The following is a 10003-nucleotide window of genomic DNA, read 5'->3' as shown; positions in this document are numbered from 1 at the left end:
TGTAAAAATTTCTTGGGTGAAAAGGGGAAACAAATGGAAAAAATTTTAGAAAACCTTAGAACCTGTGATTTGAACCTTGGATTTATCTCTTTCCCATCTCTGTGATTTTGGGAGTCATTGCTCTCTTATTCTGTGTTTGACTGGCTGAAGGATCTTTAAGGTCCCTTTCAGTTCTGATGCTCCATAATGTTATGATCCCCATAATTCACATATGGCATAAATGTGGCCCTTTTAGAGATATTAATTGTGTAAAAGCTCTAGCTTCTGGATTGGTTCCTGTCACTGCTTGTCAAGGTTTTTCCACAATGATTCCTCTTCATTCCATCACATAATGTCCCTTTAGCAGAGCAAATTTTAAGGTTTGTGCTCAGCAGGGTCTTCCATTCTTCCTAAAGGGTTTCTGTTATGAGTTTTGCTACTAATTAACAAGTCCCTTCCTCTTTCTGGGTTTGCTTCCTTCCCTATAAAATAAGGCAGTTAAATGATCGTAAGGACCTTTCTATCTCTGAGATTCTGATAATCAGAGTTATTGGCAAACCTATGGGAAATATCCCTAATCAAATATGGATGAGAAGAGCAAATGTTTGCTCAGAATCTTTTCTGCTGTCCACATCTGACACAGGGAAAAAATATATTTTTTATGCACAGGCAACATTAAAGTACCAATATAAACATATATACCTTGCACTTTTGTAAAAGAGTTTAAAAAAAAAATCTCTGGGCTGCCAAATACAATATATGTGTGTATAAAAAATTCACCACTATCAAAACTGTCCATACTTAGTTGAGGGGAAAGGACCCTGGTTTGGGAGTCAGAAGATCTGTTTGAATCCCAGCACTTTTTCTTACAACCCATATTTTTGGGGAGGGGCAATTTACTTCCCCTAGTTGTCTCAATTTCCCCATCTATAACCCCCATCTAGGGTTAGAAGAGGTGATTCTGAAGTCCCTTCTGGGCCCAAAGAAAGAAAAAAACATGTTTATTAGGTATATCCTATGTGCCAAACACTTTACTAAATCTACTAAGATAAAAATAGAAAAAGTGAGATAATCTCTGTTCTGGAGGGGCTCTTATTCTAATTGAGAGACAATTTGCAAAAGAAAGTTCAGTAACAGAGTGGATGGAAAGGCCCAGATTCTAAGGATATATCTTCTGGGTGGGTGGCAAGACCTAAAGGATTTTAACATACAATAGGTCTTTATTTCACTGAAAAGATTAGAGTTGGCAACTTTTAATCCAATTGATGTGAGCAGTCAAGCTATTATCTTGAGTTCTGGGTCCCAACATCATGAAGACCGCAAGAGAAGGAAAAGCAATATAGGAGAAAGCTCAGCAATAATGGTGTCTTCCACAGAACCAGCTACACCCAGCAAAAGAACATTGGGAAATAAGTGTGGACCACAACATAGCATTTACACTCTTTCTGTTATTGTTTGATTGCACTTTTGTTTTTCTTCCCAGGTTATTTTTACCTTTCTAAATCCAATTTTTCTTGTGCAGCAAGATAACTTTAAAAATATGTGTGTGTGTGTATAGTATTTAACATATACTTTAACATATTTAACATATATGGGACTACCTGCCATCTAGGGGAGGGTAGAGAGGAAAGGAAGGGAAAAGTTGGAACGGAAGTTTTTGCAAGGGTCAATGTTGAAAAATTACCCGTGCATATATTTTGTCAATAAAAAGCTATAATAATAAAAAATAATAATAATGGTGTCTTCCCATGACCAGGTAACATGGAGGAGAGGGCAAAGGGAAAATAAAGAGGGGAATACATAAATTTTATACATCGATTTTGAATACCAGGAATTGAAAGAGAAGGAAAAGGAAAACTCTAAAACAACAATTGTGGGATCCTACAGTTTTCAAACTCAATCTCTTCTTTGCTCCCTACAACAGAAATTTCCCAAAGCATCAACATCAACGCTAAATAGTCTAGATTCCTCCCCAGAATCCAGTGGATACCTGGCATAAGAATCTAAAAGGATTTCCCATATGTCTTTTAGGGCTCCTGTTTGATTTTTTTTAAAGTTTCACTGTGATAGGAGACATTTTTCTCCTGTCTAAATAGCTTACATTAGATTCTTTGGACCTAAGGGCTTTCTCACAACATTTCCCCTGCACTGAAGAATATATTCTCCCATTCCTCATCCCTTGGAATATTCACTCAGTCTATTTCTATCATCTCTTCCAAAACAGTTTTTAAAGCTCATTTCTTTCTGATATCCATCCCTAATCAGAACCACAACCATGGAGAAAACAAGCAGGACTTTGTCCCAGGGTACTGAAATCTAGAGACTGCTGACGCTTTATTGTGCTCTCTTATCAGATAGGAAGCTACTGGATGATGTACTTCCTCTCCTTCCCTGACCAAAATCATAGAGTAAATGTGTTCCTTCTTAAACTGGCCCCCATCCTACATGCTCTTCCAATCTCCCCAAAAGTAGTTTCGTATGTCACTAGTGACCCATCCTCACAAGAAGTTTTTCTACGGTCTCTATCTGCTTCTCATTTTTTGTGGTGATCAGCTTTTATGCCAAATATTCTCATTAAATCTCTATGATTATTGCTGCTGCCTTCTGACTTCTCCATTATTTTTACTCCAACACACCCCTACCATTTGCAAAATGTTATTTAGCCCTTGCTGAAAGCATACTTTGTAATAATTTTTTTTAATTTTGTATCAGTTAATAAACAAGTTTTATTAACTGTATTTTATATGCTCAGGATTGTACCAGGCACTGTAGATATAAAGACAAAAATGAAACAACCCTTGCCCTCAAGGAGTTTACATTTTATTGGAGGAGACAAATATGTAAATAAATATATAAAGAAAACACAGAAGATAATTTTGAGAAGAGGACTAAGGAGTTAGTCAGATTAGCATTTGTTTTTCCTCCATTTTCAAAGACAACCATGGCATCAGGAAGCAATTTCCATAGCATGAAAATAAATTGGATTTAAGTGAGGAATGGACTGTGAAAATTCACAACTTCACTTTTTTCTCCAGAGACATCTGTGTGCAGGGGCAAGATATAGATCCGAATGACTACAGATGGCCCTAGATGTAATGGGAAACCTTGGCCTTTAACAGGAATCAGTTTGACTAAGGCAATACCCATTCAGTGACTAAAGCTAGGTAAAAATAGAGCAAAGAATGGCCTCTTTTGCCTATATATATATATCAATCTGGGATTAACAAAAACTTCATGTAGAAGGTGATGCTTGAACCATGTCTTAAAGGAGATCAAAGATTCTCAGAGGCAAAGTCTTAGACATAAAAGACAATCAGTGAAAAGTCATGGAGACAATAGATGGAGTGCCATGTATGGAAATAGTATTTAAGCCAGGTAGACTTAACTGTAGAATACTGGGAGGTGAGTAATGAATAATAAGGTCAGAAAGATATGTTTGGGTAAGATTGTGAAGAACTTTAAATGCCAAACAAATGTATTTATATTGGACCTAGAGAAATTAGAGAATTACTAGTTTATTGAACAGATGAGTGACATGGTCAGACTGGAACTTTTAGAAAATCACTTTGGCAGCCATTTGAAGGATAAAATGGAAAAGGGAGAGACATAAGACAGAGGGACTAATTAAAGGCTTTTGCATTATTTCAGATGAGAGGTGATAAGAAAGTCAACTAAGTTTGTACTTGTGGGGTAGTATTAGCAGCTGGGAGAGAATAGTGTCACAAAAACACATTGAAAAGAGAGTACTATATTTAGACATATTGCCTCCTTCAGTTGCAACATAAGGTCTGCAAAAGAAGAAACCATCTTCCTTTTCTTCTATGACCTCTCACATGTAGCATAGGATTTTTCTCATAGCAAGGATTTATCCGATTTAATTTGTCAACTTTGCAGATAAGTTGGAAAAAAACAAGATGTTTTTCAATTAAGTGAGATATGTAGACTGAGAGTGAGAAGTTAAGAATAATGTTAAAGTTATACACTTGGGAGACTGGAAAAAATAGTGGTGTCTTCAACAAACATAGAGATGTTAGTAAGGGTGGTTGTGACTCCTATTTTGGCTATGTGAATTTGAGAAGCCCAAAGACATCTAGTTTGAAATATCCAGTAGGCACTTACTAATGTGGGAATAGATATCAGGAAAAACTAAGGCTGAAAGTAATCTGCAGAGAGATAATCCCATGACAGAATATGGAGCATAGAGAGAGAAAAAAGGGAAAAGGGCAGGAGTGTCACCTTTGGAGAATATTCACAATTAGAGACCATGATACAGATCCAATAGAGAAGATAGAGGAGTGATCAGACAGGTAAGACAAGAAGTAAGCCATTTATTAAGTGCCAACGATAGATCCAGGGGGTATAAACACAAAATATACAAGGATATAGCATATAAAAAATATATAAAGATATAGACAAAAGTAGAAACAGCAAGGATATATAAGTATATAATATACACACAGATATGTTATATACATACACACAAAATAGATGCAAAATAGATAATAAGATGATTTTTTTATAAGGAGGTAACATCAGATGAGAAAAAGCAATGTCACAAAAATACACAGAAGAGAGAGTGTTGCATTTAGACATATTGGCTCCTTCAGTTACATCACAAGGACCCTGAAAGAAGGAATCATTTTTTTTGTCTGTGATTCCACAACACTTAGGGTAGGATTCTTCTCATAGCAGATATGGATCAGGTTTAATTTGACAAAAAAAACTGTTGTGTGTCCACCCATGTACAAGGCCTCTTTCTAGGTCACACGATGGATACAAAGATCAAAAAGGCACATTCCCTTCACTCAAGGAACTTAAAGTCCAGTACCCAAGATAAGATAGATACACAACTAACTACAGTACGAAGGAAGACAAACATAGGCTTTGGGGGGAAAGCAGGTCATATACAGTTATGGAAAAACTTCAGAGAGGAGCTAACATATGAACTTGGCTTTGATCAGTGGATACAATTTTGATAGAGATGTGGAGAGAGACCTTTCCTAGTGGAAGGTCAGAGTATTATAGATTTAGAGCCAAAAGAATTCCTTAAAGATTACACTCCCTTCCCTTCTCTCCCACCAGGTAAATCAGCCCTTATCGAAAAGAATAAAGTAAAAAAGAGAAAAATAAGCAATTGACCAAAACTGGTCTGACCATCACCTATGTCTGATATTATATGTAATATTCCACAGCCATAACTTCCAGACTTCATAATGAGGAGAGGGAGGTGCATTCTCCAGGTCAAGGATGGTTCAATATAATTGCAGAGCTTTCAGTGTCCATTTTTTGTTCTTTCCTTTCACTTTTCTATATTTTATACATTGGTTTTAATTATCCCATTCCAAATCTGCACATGTATATCTTCTGATAATTCTCTGAAATTTTTCATATATTTTGGCTATGGTATTATTCCGTTACATTCATGAAGCACAAATTTGTTTTATTTCCCTCTACTTAACAGGAACCTACTTTGTTTCTAAGTCTTTGCTTCTACAAAAAGAGTTGCTATCAATATTTTGGTGTATTTAGAACCTTTCTTTTTTCCTTTGGCTTCCTTGAAGAATTCATGTGGTTCAAAGAGTTTTATCATAACCTCAAACTGCCTTCTCTAGTCCAGTTTAGCTAGGTGGCAGAGTGCATAGAGAAATGGACATGAAGTTAGGAAGAACTTCAAAGTTCAAATCCTGTTTCAGACATTATTAGTTTTGTGACTCTTCCCAAGTTACTTAACCTCCATCAGCCTTAGTTTCTTTATCTGCAAAATGTAGAAAATACTAGCACAAATCCTCCAGAGTTGTGAGGATCTAGTAGTGTGAGGATCACTTTATAAAACTTAAAACACTGTGTAAATGCTAGGTATTCTTATTCTTTGTAGTTCTGCCAGAAGTGTCTTTGAGTGCTTGTCTTCCTTTGGCCCCTGCAATATTGCTTGCTTGTCTTTTTTATCATCTTTGCCAATTTACTAAACATAAGGTGAAATCTCACCCTTCTTTTATAGAGAAAACTGATGCCCAAGGTCATGAATGGGTAAGTGGTGAGGCCAATATTAGAGTCATCTAATTACAAATCTGTGGCTCTTCCTACCATACAATCCCACCTTTCACTGGTTGGAAAATGAGAAAATATTTAGTCTTGCTGAAATGTGAAACACATTGAGGTTGGAATCCTTCTATCAAGGGTTTTCAATGTCAAACTTCATGTTGTAGATCATGGAAAGCAATTGAAAGATTTTGAACCTGGAAATGACACAGTCAGAGTTGTGCTTTACAGAATATTAGTCCTGTGTCTGGTAAACTGGAGTAGAGAGAGGCCTGAAGCAGAAACACCATTTAGAAGATTATTTCAATAGTTCAACAGAATAGTAATAAAATCTGAACTGGTGGCAGGTGTGCAAAGAAAGGCAGGAACAGATGCAAGAAACATTTGGAAGACAGAAATAACAGAACCAAGCAACTTGTTACAGAAAAGATGTCTTACAAGTTAGGTTTCTTTTTATTCAGCATGAATCTCTTGGATTTATTGCATTGTCTTCTAGAGCTTCCCTAATGTTAGTTGTCTTTAATATACAAGTTTGCTATCTTGAATTTATATTGTGTATGTCAGTTTATAGTTTCTTCACAATTATCTTTTGAGCTAGGTAGTGAAATGCAGAGGGGATAGAAAAACAAGAAAGAAAATATCTGCCTTCAAAGAAGGAAGAAACTACTTGTACATAGATAAGTAAAAAAAAAAATACATACACACATAGTGTATACACTATACATATAAACAAAATCATTTAGGTGTGAGAGAGGAAGAAGTGCTAATAATTGAGGGGGAAGGAGAAGTACAAGGCTGGGAAGGTTGGAGAATGTTAGGAAAGACCTCTTTTAGGAAGATGGTACTTGAGCTAAGACTAGAGTGGTTTGGGATTCCAGGTGATGAGGAGTGGAGGTGAAGAAGGAGCATATTCCAGACATGGGTAACATACAAGTATTACCTTGGCCATATTACAGACAAAAGTACAGAAGCTCAGGAAGACATGTTGCTGCTAAATGACAGAACCAGAACTTGAGCCCACATACTAACTGTGTGATCTTGTTCAAGCCATTTAGACCACCATGGGTGTCAGTTTCCTTATTTGTAAGGAACAGGTGATTTCTGAAGTTCCTTCAGACTGTAAATCAAATCAAAATTCCTGGAACTTCCTTGGGGAAGGCAGAGTATAAACTTTAACAAGGAGACATATTATTGCAAAATCTTAATGGGAACATAGGAAAGGGGAATACGACGGATCAACAGAAATGGGGGCAGAAAAAGAAGAGGACCTTTGATCAGAATACATGGGAGTGTTCTTATTTAGAGAAGGGAGTAGGTAGGGGGTGGGGAAAGAGTAATCAGCAAAACCTAGAATGTCTGCTAATTGAAAATGAAGAGGAACTAAAGTTAACAGATGTCTAGAAAGACTATGTCAAAGGTCAGACAGTAAATATAGAAAGAAAATAGCATTTCCTGGGAGCAGCTATTTAGACTCAGGTTGTAGTGTTAGATAAGGTGCCACAAGGTAAGTGCTTTTTATAGGAGAAGACTTCACTCTTTCAAAGACCAAAGGGAGAGAAACTTAATACATTAATCTGGGACACATTGTATGGACTAATCAGAAGTATTTAACACCAAAGTTCAGGACTATGGAGGAAAGAGATTAGACAAAATACATATTACAACACAGAATCTCTGAAAAAGATGGTTCACTACTTAGACCCAAGCTTAGTGAATAACAAGAACTATACATGTGAAGTACTTCAACTGAAGAATAAAAAAAATAATTAGCATATATATATGGTATTTTAAAATCCACAAAGCACTTTAGGAATAACATTTAAATAGTGTATTATGGTTTCAAAATACTTTACAGATATTATCTCATTTGATCCTCTTAACAATTTATGAGAGATCCCCATTTTACAGATGAAAAAATTGAAACAGACAGCCTTCTCAGGGACTTGCCTTGAGTCATATTAGTAACTGACCCAGATTTGAATTTAGATATTCCTGAATCCAGGTGCAGCACTTTATACATAGTGCTACTTAGAATCATAGATTTTGAGCTGAACAAGACCTTAGAGGTCTAGTCCAAACCCTTCATTTGACAGGTATAGAAAATTAAGACCCAAAGAGAAGAAAAAATTTGGCCAATTTTGCAGAGGTTACAGTTAAGTAGCAGAGCTGATATTTCAACTCAGGATTTCCCATATCAAATCTAGAATCCTTTATACTGTATCATTCTGCCTCTTGTATACATATTTTTACCCTGAAACTCATTCATGCTACAGTAAAATTTAGTTGTACTGATGAATAGTGAGGGAAGAGAGGTTGAGAAATGTGTTAATTAATAATGATAGCATGGAAGACCCCAAGTTTTTCTCTTTTCTGGGAGAAATTCTCTTTTAGTGGTATCAATTCATTCATTGATTAATTGAATAGCAATATATTAATCATCTGATATATGTTAGATGCTGCAGATACAAAATCTGATAGTAAGAAGGGGAGTTATTTGTTTAACATTTACCAGCACAACCTGGGTGAGAGAGAATCATTAAAAATTGAGTGAGAACATTTATCCTGAGCCTCCTTTTTTACTCAATAGAAAGCATAATGATTGAACACTAATGGCCCTCAAAGATTCCTTACAATTAGAATAGGGGAATATATAGGAAGGCAGGGAAGGTGAAAAAAGATTAGACAGATGTAACAAATGAATCATTTTTTTCTAGCTTTCTCATCTTGCTTGGAAATATGAATCAAGTGTATTTCATTGAACACATAGGGCTTTCAGTATCTAATCTAAAATTTAGTGGAAATTATTAGCAAGAAGACTGGAGGATGGGGTGAGGGGGAGAAAGTTATCTTGATATATTACAGGCTATATTTTTTTAGTTCTCCTTCGTGATTTCTTCATTTTCCAGTTCTCTCCATGATCCTTTTTATCTGGGTTCTTTCAAGGACCTTAGAGATAATCTAGTCCAAGAACTCAACCCGTTTGTGTCATGGAGCCCTGTGACAGTCTGGTGAAGCCAATGAATCCCTTCTTAGAATAATGTTCTTAAATGTATAAAACAAATACATAAATCACAAAGGAAAAATTATATTGAAATAGTTATCAAAATAGGTTTTTAAAAGTTCCCAACTCCAGGTTAAGAGCTCCTGATCTAGTCTAACTTTCTAAATTGATAGATGAAGAAATAGAGGCCCAAACAAGTAAGTACTTTGTCCAAAGTCCGAGACTAAGAAGCAGCAAAGCTGAGATCTTAACCCAGTTTTGAAAATCCACGTTCTGTGTTCTTTGCATTAAAAGCATAAGATCAGAGTTTTAGAGCTAGTCGCTAGGGTCCTAGTGACTTTCTTACCCTCCAGAATAACTGGCGCATTAAATGTGAGTGAATTGAAGGGAAATTTCAATTCAGATTCTTTGACTTCTTTTGCTTCTTTTCTTGCCTTTCACATTTTTCAGCCCATTTTTGTTTCACTTCACTCTTTTCTTCCCTTCTCTCTTTATTTGCCTCCTCCCCTCTTACCAGCATCACCACTCCCTTTCTCTCCCATTCTTTCATCCTAGGCGCGCCTCTTTCACTTAGCCCCGCCCCTCTTCCCCAGATCCTCCTCTTTCTTTATTCCTCGCTCGGCCCTTTTCCATTTAGCCCAGCCTCCTCGCGTCTCAAGTCTTTCTCTCTCCTCCCTCCTCTCCCCACCTCCTTTCCCTTTAGCCCCGCCCTTCTACAGCTCTTACTTCATCCTCGCTTCTAGCTCCACCCCTTTCCCCTGGTGCCCGCCCCTTCTCATTCCCGGCACTATCTCTTTTCTCACTCCTAGCCCCGCCACCTTCCCCCAGGCTCGACCAGAATGAATGACAGGTTTGCCGCCGCGGCTGCTCGTCATTCTGATTGGTTAGACAGGACGGTGACGCGAGCGGCACGCACGGAAGGTGGGGCTGAGGCTCTGGGGGCCGGGCTCCGGGGCGGGGCCCGGGGCTCCGGGGGCGGGGGAG

Source organism: Sarcophilus harrisii, chromosome 4, assembly GCF_902635505.1.
Source record: "Sarcophilus harrisii chromosome 4, mSarHar1.11, whole genome shotgun sequence".
Lineage (NCBI taxonomy): Eukaryota > Metazoa > Chordata > Mammalia > Dasyuromorphia > Dasyuridae > Sarcophilus > Sarcophilus harrisii.
Note: the sequence above shows the minus strand (reverse complement) of the source record.